The following is a 13,077-nucleotide window of genomic DNA, read 5'->3' on the forward strand; positions in this document are numbered from 1 at the left end:
AACATTCCAGAGGTTTCCTTTCAATTTACATGAACCAAAGCTGAATGTCTTTTTTTTTTTTTTTTTTTTAAGATTTATTGATTTCTTTGAGAGGGAGAGAGCAAGGGGAGGGTCAGGCGGAGAGGGAGAGAGAGAGGACTTCAAGCACACTCATCGCTGAGCAGGGAGCTTGACACAGGCCCCATCCCAGGACCCCGGGATCGTGACCTGAGCTGAAATCAAGAGTCACTCAACCGACTGAGGCCCCCCGGTGCCCCAAAATTGAATGTCTTTAGAGAAGTCAAACAGAATAAGGTAAAAGTAGACCTTTACCTCGTTTCAGGCATATTTAAATGCTTGGTTTAAAAAGGAAACAAAGGGGCCCCCGGGTGGGTCAGTGGTTGAGTGTCTGCCTTTGGCTCAGGTCATGGTCCCAGGGTCCTGGGATCATGTCTCCAGATTGGGATCCCCACAGGGAGCCTGATTCTCCCTCTGCCTGTGTTTCTGCCTCTCTCTCTCTCTCTCTCTCTCTGTCTCTGACAAATAAATAAATAAAATCTTAATAAATAAAATAAAACAAAAATGAAATTAAAAATCCCCACATTTGAAAGATTTAAAAAAAATGATTTTTGAACCAAGCAATTCAGATAGTAGACTGTCCTGGAGAATGTGCAATCCGGGGGCCCGGGAGACACCTGTAAGCACGATAGAAAGCCCAGAAGCTATAAAATAAAAGACCATCGAGTACAAACCTTTGTGGAACAGCAAAATATAGCGACACAGCGGGGAGGACAGATGCAAGGTGGATGGGGGGAACGGGGACCACCTGCAGGACAGCCAAGGCCCTGACATCAACTGTGAAGGATCACTTAAAGGACGGTAACAAAAGGGCCATCAAGCCAATAGAAAAACGGGCACAGGATTTGAATAGGACCCTTCACAGAAGAAAACAACACAGCCAGTAAACCTGAGGAGATGCTCAACCACACTAATAGCCACAAAATGTAAATTCAAATAATTCGATATTGCTTCTCACCACAAAATGAGAAAGAAAACGGGGGGATTGTAATGTTGGCAGGATGCAGGGAAGAAGGGCGCTTTCAGATGTTGCTGGTGGCGGTGTGATGTGTTCGTAGCTTTCTTTACTGTTAACGGATTCTGGCGATTTCTATTAAAAGAAAAAAAACAAAACAAAACAAAACAAAAATACACTTACCTTCAACTTAGCAATCCTACTCTTGGGAATCTCCCCTACTGAGGTGAAAAATAACCGGTACTTAAAGCTATTTGTACAATGCTATCTGCTGCAGCGTTGTTTGCTGAGACAATAGACAGAAAAAAGGAAAGAAAAACGAAAAAGAAAAAAAAAAAACATCATCTGAGTGCCCATCAAGGAAGGATACTGAATACATTTTGGAGCATGCAAACATTGGAACGTCACAGTCAAAAACTAAAATGAATCAGTGATGTGAGGACATTTCGACCACATTTAACTGAGAAAAGGAAGAGGCCGAGGAATACATAATATATTTCATTTCAGGGGCGTCTGGGTGGCTCAGTCGGTTCAGAGACTGCCTTCGGCTCAGGTCATGATCTTGGGGTCCTGGGATCAAGCCCTGCATCAGGCTCCCTGCTCAGCAAGGCGTCCGCTTCTCTCTCGACGTTTCCCCTCACTCCTTCTCCCTCTGTCTCTCTCAAATAAATAAAAATCTTTTTAAAAATTTAAAAAAAAATTTTTAAATAAAATATCTCATTTTTGTAGATCAAACAACAGAAACCCCATATCTGTGTAAGTGTATGTGTTATGTGTGAACAAGCACCTTCCTAAGGGTGGGGAAATGTTGCACACCATGAATAAATATTTGTTATGGGATGGGGCAGAGGATGGAGAGGGGGAGCCCAGGGAGAGAGAAAGAAGAAACTTATGGAAAAAAATAAGGAAAGGTTGATTTAGCACGTATAACAATATATAACCTGAGCACTTTTATGTGAAATATGTCACAATGAAAATATTAATGGTAGTCATCCATGTAGCGGGAGATCCACGTTTTACTGGTTTTATTACCTTTCCTGGGTTGTTTGATCCTTTTTATTTTCTTGATAAGAACATCCAAGGGGCACCTGGGTGACTCGGTCGGTTAAGCAACGACTCCTGGTTTCAGGTCAGGTCATCATCTCAGGGTCCTGGGATCGAGCCCTGTGTTGTACTCCCAGCTCAGTGGGGGATCTGCTTGGCTCTCTCCCTCCCTCTCTGTTCCTCTCCCACTCACACTCTCTCTCTCTCTCTCAAATAAATAATTTTTTTAAAAAAGAATATCTAAAATAACGCCTAGGAGGCTCAGCAGTTGAGTGTCTGCCTTTGGCCCGGGATCATGTCCCACATCAGGCTCCCTGTATGGAGCCTGCTTCTCCCTCTGTCTCTCTCTCTCTCTCTCTCTCTCTTTCTCTCTCTCTGGAATAAATAAATAAAATCTTAAAAAAAAGAATATCTGAAATGAAAAGACAATAATGAAAGAAAAATACTTATCCAGGAAGCCTGATGGGGTCTGTGTGCTGTAATACAGGGGTGCATGCAGAGTACGTGCGCTGACCCAAAGGGTCCATCTTCACTGGTCTCCTTTTCTCCTGACCTTTCTGGTCCTGCCTCCCTGAAACTGAAATGTGGAATCAAGAGCCTCTTCTCTCTGTATCATGTAGTCCTTCTCCTTCTTGTCATCACGGCCTCCAAGGGCCCTGCTGGACTCCAGCCTATGCTTCACTCTGCCGCTCCCAGGACACTGATGATGAGTCAGAAGGGAGCTCATTCTGCTTTTCTCTCATTATAAAAATCCCCAAGGGAAGTTCACTTCCCCACTCCCCACAGAGGACTAAGCCACGAGGTAGAGGAGGGGTCAGAAGCCAACTCAGAGGAGGTGACAGGAGGAAAGCAGGCCTGTCCCCGGGGCTGACCTGGCACAAGCCCCTGAATAGGTGAGCGGCTCCAGGGAAAGGGAGAGGGGAGCTTAGGTGGTTATGGAAGAAAGGCCAAGAGTGTTCCTGGAGCGCAGTGGTAGGCAAAGCTGGAAAGGAGAAGCCTGATCTTGGAAATCATCCCCATGATCAACCAGGCAACCTCAGCTTCCCCTTCTGTGCCACGCTCCCATCCACTGTCTTGCAGAAATGTGGCCTGCACTGCGCTGCAGTGGCAGCTGGCAGGCCCCTTTCAGCCCAAGAAGACCCAAAGGAGCAGCCCAACAGAACTCATACTCCATAAAATGGGCCATGACATCTTTACCCAATCCAATTTCCAGAGGAACTTTACAAAATTTTAAGCAAACTTTTGAAAAGCAACTCTCCATATTTCATCTTCTTTATTCCTATTTCTCTAGGAACTGTGGGGATGTTATTTCAAGAATGGGTAGGAAGCAATTAAAAAATAAATAATATTTAATTGCCAGAGCTATTGATAGCATTTGCTCTTTATGACAAAGGGAACCCATCCAATCTTCAGCCGATGTCTTCCAAGGGAGGCGAAAGACCTCAGAGTATGATGTACAACTGGAGCATCTCCTCATCCATTTGACAAAGATTTGCTGAGCTTGTGCTGTGGCTAGGACTGTGGGCACAAGCGAACAAAATAGGCAGCCGCTACTTCTCTCATCCACAGAGTCAGTAGGAGAGCGTGACAACGTGACAGCCATCACTTGCTCACTCTGGTTTATTTCAGAGAGCAACACAAGGATGATCATTTATTTTTTTTATAATAAATTTATTTTTTATTGGTGTTCAATTTGCCAACATACAGAATAACACCCAGTGCTCATCTATTGAATCCTATTGAATCCTAACTGATTTGTATTCTGGTGTTGTCTGAGAGACTCTACTTCTTATGCAATTCGCTATCATAGAAAAGACCAGCCATACGTGCAAAGATGTAAGTGGATGGATAGTCATTAAATTGATATTTGCAATAGCAACAGGAAGTAAAGATAGATAGATGATAGATGATAGATAGATAGATAGATGATAGATGATATAGATATAGATATAGATATAGATATAGATATAGATAGATATAGATATAGATATAGATATAGATATAGATATTTCTCCACCATTGAGGCCAGTTAAATATGGTGCAACTAGCAAATCTGGAATACTATGCAGTCATCAAAAAGATGAGGCAGCTTTACAGCCCATACACCAAGATTAGGATGTCTTGAAGTGAGAGAAATAGGGTGGGGAAAAGAGAAGATACTGTATGTTCTCATTACATCATTACATAATGAAATGTATGTACATTTACATATTTATACATGCATAGACAAGTTGGGGACAGAGATAAAAGAAGCTATTATCAATAGTTTCATCTCAGGGGAGACTGGAGGGAAACAGAATACGTAATTTCATGAAATCATCTTTTTTTTATCAAATAGATGTTTTCTTGTTAATCTTCTGTCATTTTGCCATGCATATTTATACTTTTCCAATTAGAAGTCATTAGCCAAAAAAAAAAAAGATAATGAGCATTAGGAAGCTATGGCCTATAGCTCTGTCCAATACATCACAATCAATATCTCAGCCACTAGCCACATGAGGTTATTTATATTTAAAGGTGAATTAATTAAAATAAAACGAAAATTTAGTTTCTCAGTTGCAGTGCCTGCGTTTCAAGTGCTCAGTGACCATGTGTGCCTAGTGGTTAGCACATTGATGGTGAGTACTTAGAACACTTCCATTATTGACAGTTATATTGGACAGCACTGGATACTCTTCACGGACCTAGAGCCAGAGAATTTTTTCTTGAAATATCTCAACCTTCGCCCTTCCTAGTAGAATGCATGGAAAAGAGAAATATGGAACACATTTTGCCTTATAGAAAAAGACAGGCATTGATGTACATCTCTCCCTCTCTCTCTCACCCCTTGTTAATGAGCCTGAACATGAGAAACTCATCCCTTCCACTTTTTACGGTGTCACAACTTATAGTTCTAAAATATTTTGCATATATTGTAAGTATTACAAAGTCTGGGTACTTTTGCCCCCTGGCAACCTAAATTCATCAATATTTGTGAATGCTTTTTGCAAGCAAAAGTAATAAAAATAAGTGACAGCCCAGAATCATCCTATTTTTTTCCATTACTGTATAAATACTAAAACTTTCTCCCTTTTTTAGATCTCTCAAGCTCTAACTTGTTTAGGCTGATGAGGACTCTCCCAATTCTGAGAAGCCACAAATACAATCCCAGCTAAGAATTCAGCTTGAGTCATGAGGGATCCCTAAAGGTTGTTAGCAAATCTGATTCAACAAACTACAAAGAACCAACAAACCAGTCAAGGATTGCCCACCTATGTCTACTCTGAAAACTGCATTTGTATTTCTTAATCAGCCCAGTAGGAATTTAAATATTTTCCAGTCATTCACACTGAGGTCTTGGTCAGTCAAATGCCAAGAAAGCAACCTCTAAGATGTAGAAGTTTCCTTCTTCCGGTTAGTGAAAAGATAAATGCAGAATCAGTTCTTATCCTTGCCCTTCAGAGAGAGCATAGCTTATTCTAAAATTTTCTCTTCCGTGCATAGAGCTGCTTTAGTCCCAGACAATAAAGTATCAGAGCATCAGCTGGCTGGAGAGCTGGCCTCCTAGGAGTCTCTGCAGAGGACACATGCATATCATCCGTTAATAATAGTATCTTCAACATAGCCCCACACCCAACCATCTGTTAGGTTGGGGGTTTCCATAATCAACCGCTAGAGAAAGAAGTGGGGATGAATACAAAAATGCTCTTTCACTCAGTTTCCTTTTTCTATTCTTGGACTTCCTAGAAGAAACTTCGATGACCTGTCTCAGAGGACAGAACTTGGAAGCTGCAGAGAAAGCACAAAGCTGCGGACTTACCTGCCGGCAGGTATCCAGATGAGCTTCTTGCTACCAGGAGAAGAATGCAAATCTCCCAATGCTGCAAGCTCTCCTTTTTTCTTTCTTTTTTAAAAGATTTTATTTATTTATTCATGAGAAACAGGGAGGGAGAGAGAGAGAGAGGCAGAGACACAGGGAGAGGGAGAAGCAGGCTCCATGCAGGAAGCCCAATGTGGGACACGATCCTGGGACTCCGGGATCACACCCTGAGCCAAAAGCAGACACTCAACGGCTGAGCCACCCCGGAGACCCAAGCTCTCCTTTTTTTCTTATTCAAAGACTTATCTGAGAGAGGCTTATCATAGCAACCTGACCTGAACTCGCCATGCAGACAGTGAGGAAAAAGTGGGGCTAGCCCCGCTGACACAGAGCAACCTGTGCCAGGCCAGGCACTTCACGGGGATAGCCTCAAACAGGCCAGCAGAGGGAAGATGTGGTAAAAGAGCATTCTTCTGCTGCTCAGTGTTACTCAGACTGTGGAAATACAGCAAATACATCCCCAGTGTGGATCTGCTGCAATTTAGAAGCTGCAAAGGAGTGAAACATGATAGTTCTGTTCTTCTATTTATCCACCAAAGTGCTCTGATTATAAATTAAGTATTAAAAATTTCACATTTGTCAACCATTACCCAATCCATCCTATGGGTAATTTTTAAGTAAACATAACAGTGGTTCATTAACACAGTGTTGATAAGTCACAACATGTTCTTCATGAATTAATTTTCTCTCTTTTTTAAAAGATTTTATTTATTTATTTATGAGAGACACACAGGAAGAGGCAGAGACACAGGCAGAGGGTAAAGCAGGCTGCCTGTGAGGAGCTCAATGTGGGACTCGATCCCAGGACCCCAGGATCACGCCCTGAGCTCAACTACTGAGCCACTCAGGTGCCCCAATAAATTACTTTTAACAAATGTGTCTTTTATGTCAACAAAAGGAACTTCTTCAAATAAAAATTAATATCAGCAACTTTAGAGTCAGACAGATAAGGGCTATTCATCCCTCCAGTTACTAGTAAAAGGACTTCAAGCAGCTCAGGCCATCTCTCAAGGCCTCAGCTACCTCATCTGCAAAACAGGGATATCAATGGAACATAATCTGTAAGGCTCTTGTGAGGTTTAAATGAAGCATCCTCTCTGCTCAGAGGTATGCCTAGAATGTCAGAAATGCTCTACACGGCAGGGCTGGTGATGGTGATTTGTTGTGTCCTGACTTCTTAAGGAGCCCATATGATGCTATAATATTTTTCCTGATGACTTAAACCCATCATTAGGAGCCTCACAATGAAGGTATAGGTCCCTATACTTAGTGATCCTGTTGCATTTGGGGAACTCTATGCGGTTTGGTATTTGGGACCAGTTTTTAGTAAATCTCCCCTTCCATATTGGTTTATTTCAATCTGCTATGAGACAGGAATCCAGGTGACCAAATAAGTTACTATTCTGCTTAAGACGTCCAGTCGGTGATTCTCATGTTAGAATCACCCAGGAAGATTGGTCTGGAAGGGGATCGGGGCTCCAGAAACTGCAACAGTAGTTGGCCCAGATGAGTCCAGGGGGCCAGTGGAGCCCACCCCGTCAGGGAGAGTCAATTCCCTCATTCTCATTCTCTGCTGGCAGCCCAGGAGGTACAATAGGTGACCCACCAGCAATAAGTGGTGTTGGAGGGCAGCTCAGGACATCCTGTCCAACAGATGGCCCAAGGTCACAGACTGTTTTCTAAATCCAAAGCCAGCCCAGCCTCCCAAGGGAAGCTGAAAGGTAAAAAAATAAAAAATAAAAAAAAAATAAAAAGAAAAAAGGCAAAGGTGGTCCTTCATCTAGTGCTAACCAAGGTCATCAGATGCTGGTGGACACTGGGGCATATTAGTGAATAGGACAGATATTGCCTCAATCCCTTGAATGCAAGAGACCCATGTGGAGCAAATAAAACCAATAACTGCACACACACACAAAAAATGAAGTAATTAAATAATTGTACTGAGACCAGTACTTTGGTGAAAAAGCGTAAGCTAGAGATATACCCCAAAGGGTTCCTTAACCAAGGCTGGGAGAGCAGACCAGGCATCACTGAGGAGGGCCAGAGGGTAGTGTTTCACTCTGCTAGGACTAGTGTAAGAACCTACCACAGACTGGGCAGTCCAGACAACAGAAATGTGTGTTCTTTCCCAGTTCTGGAGACCAGAAGTCAACGATCAAGATGTCAACAGGGTTAGTTCCCTCTGAGGGCCGTGAAGAAGACTCTGTTCTAGGCCTCTCTCCCAGCTTCTGGTAGTTTGCTGGCAATACTCCATGTTCCTTGCCTTGTAGAAGCATCACCCAAATTCTTGCCTTTGTGTTCACACGGTGCTTTCTCTGTATGCATCCCTGTTTCTGTCCAGATTTCCCCATTTTATTGGATTATTGGATTAGGGCCACTCTAATGATCTCATCTTAACATGATCATCTGCAAAGTCCTTATTTCCAATTAAGTCATATTCTCAGATGCTGAGGGTTAGGACTTCAGTATCTTCTGGGGTGGGGGTAGGGGCACATTTCAACCCATTATATGCGGCAAGGAATTTGGCTAGTTGAAGCAGGATGCAGAAGAAAGCATAACTAGAGAGGAAGCTTGTGCCAAAGCCACCAGCCTAGAGGGCTGCTAAGTGATGGAACAGCTGGAAGCCCCTGGTGCAGGCTTGGGGTAAGCAAGGGGAAGAGGTGCAGGGGCGCAGGCAGCAGCCCAATCCCGTAAGGCTCTGGCAGGCTTTAAACAGAATGTGGGAACCAAAATGGGGAGTCAGAAACCAGGGTCATGGAGGGTGAGGTGTAGCACAGCCAGCAAGATGGACAATCATCCCCACTGTGTTGGCCTCTATTGTTGCTGATAATCAGCTGTTAATATTGTTGGGGTTCCTTCATATGTGATAAATTGTTTTCTCTTGCTATTTTCAAGATTTATCTTTGTCTTTGGAACTCAAACTCTTCTCTATAACAGATATGGGTTTGGATCTTTTGCATTTATCTGACTTGCAGTTCACTGAACTTCTGAAATATGTAGATTAAAGATTTTCATCAAATCTGAGCAGTTTTCAACCATTGTTTTTGAATATCTTTTGTGTTTCTTTCTCTTCTTCTGATGCACTCATTACGCTTATATTGGTGTGCTTAATAATTTTCCGTACTTACTGAGACTCTGTTTATTTTTCTCATTCTTTTTTCTTCTTCAGATTGTATGATCTCTATTGACCTATGTTTAAGCTCATTGATACTTTCTTCTGCCAACTCATACATACTCTTGAACATCTCTAGTGAGTTTTTTGATTATTATACTTTTCAACTCCAGAATTCTCAGTTGGTTTGTTTCTATGATTTATCTCTCTTTGTTAATATTCTCTATTTGATGAGACACTGTTATCATACCATCATTTAATCCTTTAAGCTTGGCATCCTTTAACTCTTTGAACATATTTACAACATATGCTTTGAAGTTATTACCTGCTAAATCCAAAATCTGGATGGGAAGTGAGAGTATCGTGTTTTGGAGTGTACCTGCTTGAAGTTGACCTTCTGTCACACTGAGGTGGGAGTGGAGTGTGGACTGAGCAAATCATGGCAGAGATGTTACAGACATTTACTGTTTTAACCCAGATGTAGTAGATTTTATTAGATAAATGTTTCTTTCATATATGTCGGCTGTAGTCCTTTAGGACAATTTCCAAAAACTAGTTTTTAAAAAAAAAAAATAAGTGAAATAACCTTAATTGGTCAATTCATATTCAATACTTAATTTGCCTTGATTGGCCAATTAAGGTTATTTCACTGGGGAGAGAGTATATGTAGCTCCACATGTCACCATTCCGGGAAGTGTCACTCTATATGTTATTTGTCTATTTTTCTTTAGATTTTTAGATATTCAATTTTTTTCTCAGACTTGTACTAAATTTGAAGAGTCATATTGTTTACAGGGTTTGCTAAAACTCAACTGTTTTTAACTTACTTAAAAAGTTATCTCCTTGTTTAGAAGTAGCAGGCTTATACAGAATCTTTAAATAATATTCCAGTTTTATTTACCCAAAGGATACAAACATAGTAATCCAAAGGGACTCTTGTGCCCCAGTGTTTATAGCAGCAGTGTCCACAATAGCCAAAATATGGAAAGACCCCAGATGTGCATTGACAGATGAATGGGTAAAGAAGATGTAGCCCATTTTTAAACATTTTTTCCTTAAAATTCTTTAGAATGAACATTCATTTGGGTCTTTTGTTTGCTTGGTCTCCAATGTGCTTACTTCCAAACCTTCCATTTGTCTAATTCTCCTCTCAGTGGATTCAAACACCCAGATGTTCTACTTGTTTCATCTCTCTGAAGATGTCTCTCCAAGAGCCTCTTATCAGACACTATCTGGCCTCCTTGCCCTCTAGGGTTGTGTTATGGCTGCTTCCTAGGGTTCTCACTATCATCCTAGAGACTGCCTGTATCTCTGTCTTGTTTTAGACCTTGTTTCTTTCCTGTATGTCATGTCTTCTCTCTTGGTTTCCAATTTCAGTTTAGTGGGTCTCATCTGTCAGTACCTCCTTGATAAAGGGTGTAGGGGAAGTATATTTTTTTCAAATGTTATATTATGAAAAAGTGTTGGTGCCAATTATTAACAGTTGGTTTACCTGGACTTGGGATTCTAGGTTGGAAATAACTTTGTCTATGATTTTTTTTAAGATTTTATTTATTTATTCATGAAAGACACAGAAAGAGAGGCAGAGATATAGCCAGAAGGAGAAGCAGGCTTCTTGTGGGGAACCCAATGCAGCACTCTATCCCAGGACCCCAGGATCATGACCTGAGCCAAAGGCAGATGCTCAACCACTGAGCCACTCAGGCATCCCTTATCTATGATTTTGTATGACATACTCTTCTGTTTTCTAATTTCTAATATCAGCTTTTTTTCTAAAGATTTTATTGATTTATTCATGAAAGACACACAGAGAGAAAGGCAGAGATGTAGGCAGAGGGAGAAGCAGGCTCCAGGCAGGGAGCCCAATGTGGGACTCGATCCTGAGACTGCGGATCACGCCCTGAGCCAGGGGCAGGTGCCCAACCGCTGAGCCACCCAGGCATCCCTCTAATACCAGTTTTGAGAAATCCAATGCTATGCTGATTCTTAATCCTGTGTATTATATCCACTGTTGTTGGTTTTTTTTTTTTCTAAGAGTTTCCAGTATCTTTGGTCCATGCTCTAAAATTTTGTGTGCTTAGGTGTAGGTCTATTTTCATCTGTTTTGCTGGATATTTGATGGTCCCCTTCAGTGCAGAAATTCAGTTCCTTGTCCTTTGGATCTAAAAAAGTTTCTTGAATTATTTCTTTGATGACTCTCTTCTTTTCACATGATTTTCCGTGTTCTATATCTCCTTTAATTCAGATGTTAGGCTCCATGGACCAGTCTTCTAATTTAAAAAAAAAAAATAGCTCTTGCTCTCTCTCTAAATTTTTGTTTTACTTTCTACATCATGCTTTCTAGCCCTTCCATTGGATTTTCTAATTCTGCTATCATATTTTTTTAGTTTCTAAGAACTTTGGTTTGAGTTTTCCTTTTTTGATTTCATAAATATTTTTAAATTTATTTTAGAGGGAAAGAGGATGCAAGTGAGAGGGTTAGTGCGAGGAGAGAGAATCCCAGGCACACTCCCCACTGAGCGTGAAGTTGGATGCAAGGCTGGTGGATCCCATGACCAAGATCGGGACCAACCTAAGACAAAACCAAGAATTGAAAGCTCAAACAACCGCACCACTCGGCCGCCTTGACTTTTCCTTTTTAAAAAATAGCATTTGGGGGTGCCTGGATGGCTCAGTTGGTTGAGTGTCTGCCTTGTGATTAACCGCCATTTGTATTTAAGAGCAGAATTCTAAAATGTCAGTTGGAAGCTCATGGACTTTCCTTGAGAGCTGTGATTCTCAAAGTGTGGTCCATGTACAAGCAGTGCCAGTATTCCCAGGGGCTTATTAGACATGCAGGTTCTCGAGGCTTTCCTAGACCTTCTGAATCAGAATTTCTGGTGGTGGGGCCCAGGAGTCTGTATTTTAATGCCCCTTCCTTCATAATAGTTATTCATGCTGTAGTTTGAGAAGCAATGAAGGGTGTGGGGTGGTGTGCCTGGATGGTCTCACTAGAGGAATTGTGCATGTCAGTGTCTTTACCCTTCTCCTTAGACTGACCAGCAATCCCAGGGTGATTGTGGCTGCCAAACTTGGGAGAGCCTGAGTAGGGAAGGACTTAGGAAGTCAGCATTCAAGGCACAAAGAGTTCTTTAACCCCCTGTTTCCAGTTTATACCTAGTTCTCAACTGTCTCTGCTGCCACCTAGTCCAAAGACTCTGTATCCTTCTCTAGAATTAATCCTCCAGGCTTCACTTGTGTGGCAGAGGGGCTCGTCCCTCTTCAAATTGCTAAATTGAAAAAAAAATACTGTCAACCAAGGATTTTATATCTACCAAGTCTATCTTTGCAAAGTGAAAGTGCTATAATACATTCCTAGGGGGAAAAAAACGATAACAGAAATTTCATTTCAAGCAGATTTGACTTAAAATAAATACTAAAGGAAGTTTCTTAGGAACCTGACACCAGACAGTAATTCAAATTCATACAAAGAAACAAAAAGGACCAATATGATTATATAACTATAATCATATAGTTAAGTGTTATTCTAGTTATATATACATATACATATATATATTCTGGTTATTTATATATAACATATTATAAATATATATAGAGAGAGTTAATCCCATATATCTTCTCCTTTCCTCTCCTAACTAGTTTTAAAAATCATAAAATATTATGCATGTAATTGCATCAATGGTCCTACAACCTATAAAATTGTAATGTATTTGACAATAACAACACAAAGGAGGCAGGGAGGAATAAAATTGTATGGGAGGAAGAAAATGACACAAGAAGATAACTCAAAGCATAGGAAAAAAATGAAGAAAATCAGAAATGGTGACTAAGAAGGTAAATATAACAAACTTCTAATGTGCAAAAAAAGGGAGGGAGGAATGGAGTTACATTTTAATGATCTCACTTGAATTGAGCTGGTCTAAATCTAAAATAGATTTTGATAAGATGTATATCGTAAGTCTAGAGCTATCGGTAGGAAAAAATTCCCAGATAATATATTGTGGAAGTGATTAAAGAAATTAACATTAGAAAATGTTCGCTTAATGTAAA

This window comes from Canis lupus, chromosome 30 (genome assembly GCF_048164855.1).
Source record: "Canis lupus baileyi chromosome 30, mCanLup2.hap1, whole genome shotgun sequence".
NCBI classification, from domain to species: domain Eukaryota; kingdom Metazoa; phylum Chordata; class Mammalia; order Carnivora; family Canidae; genus Canis; species Canis lupus.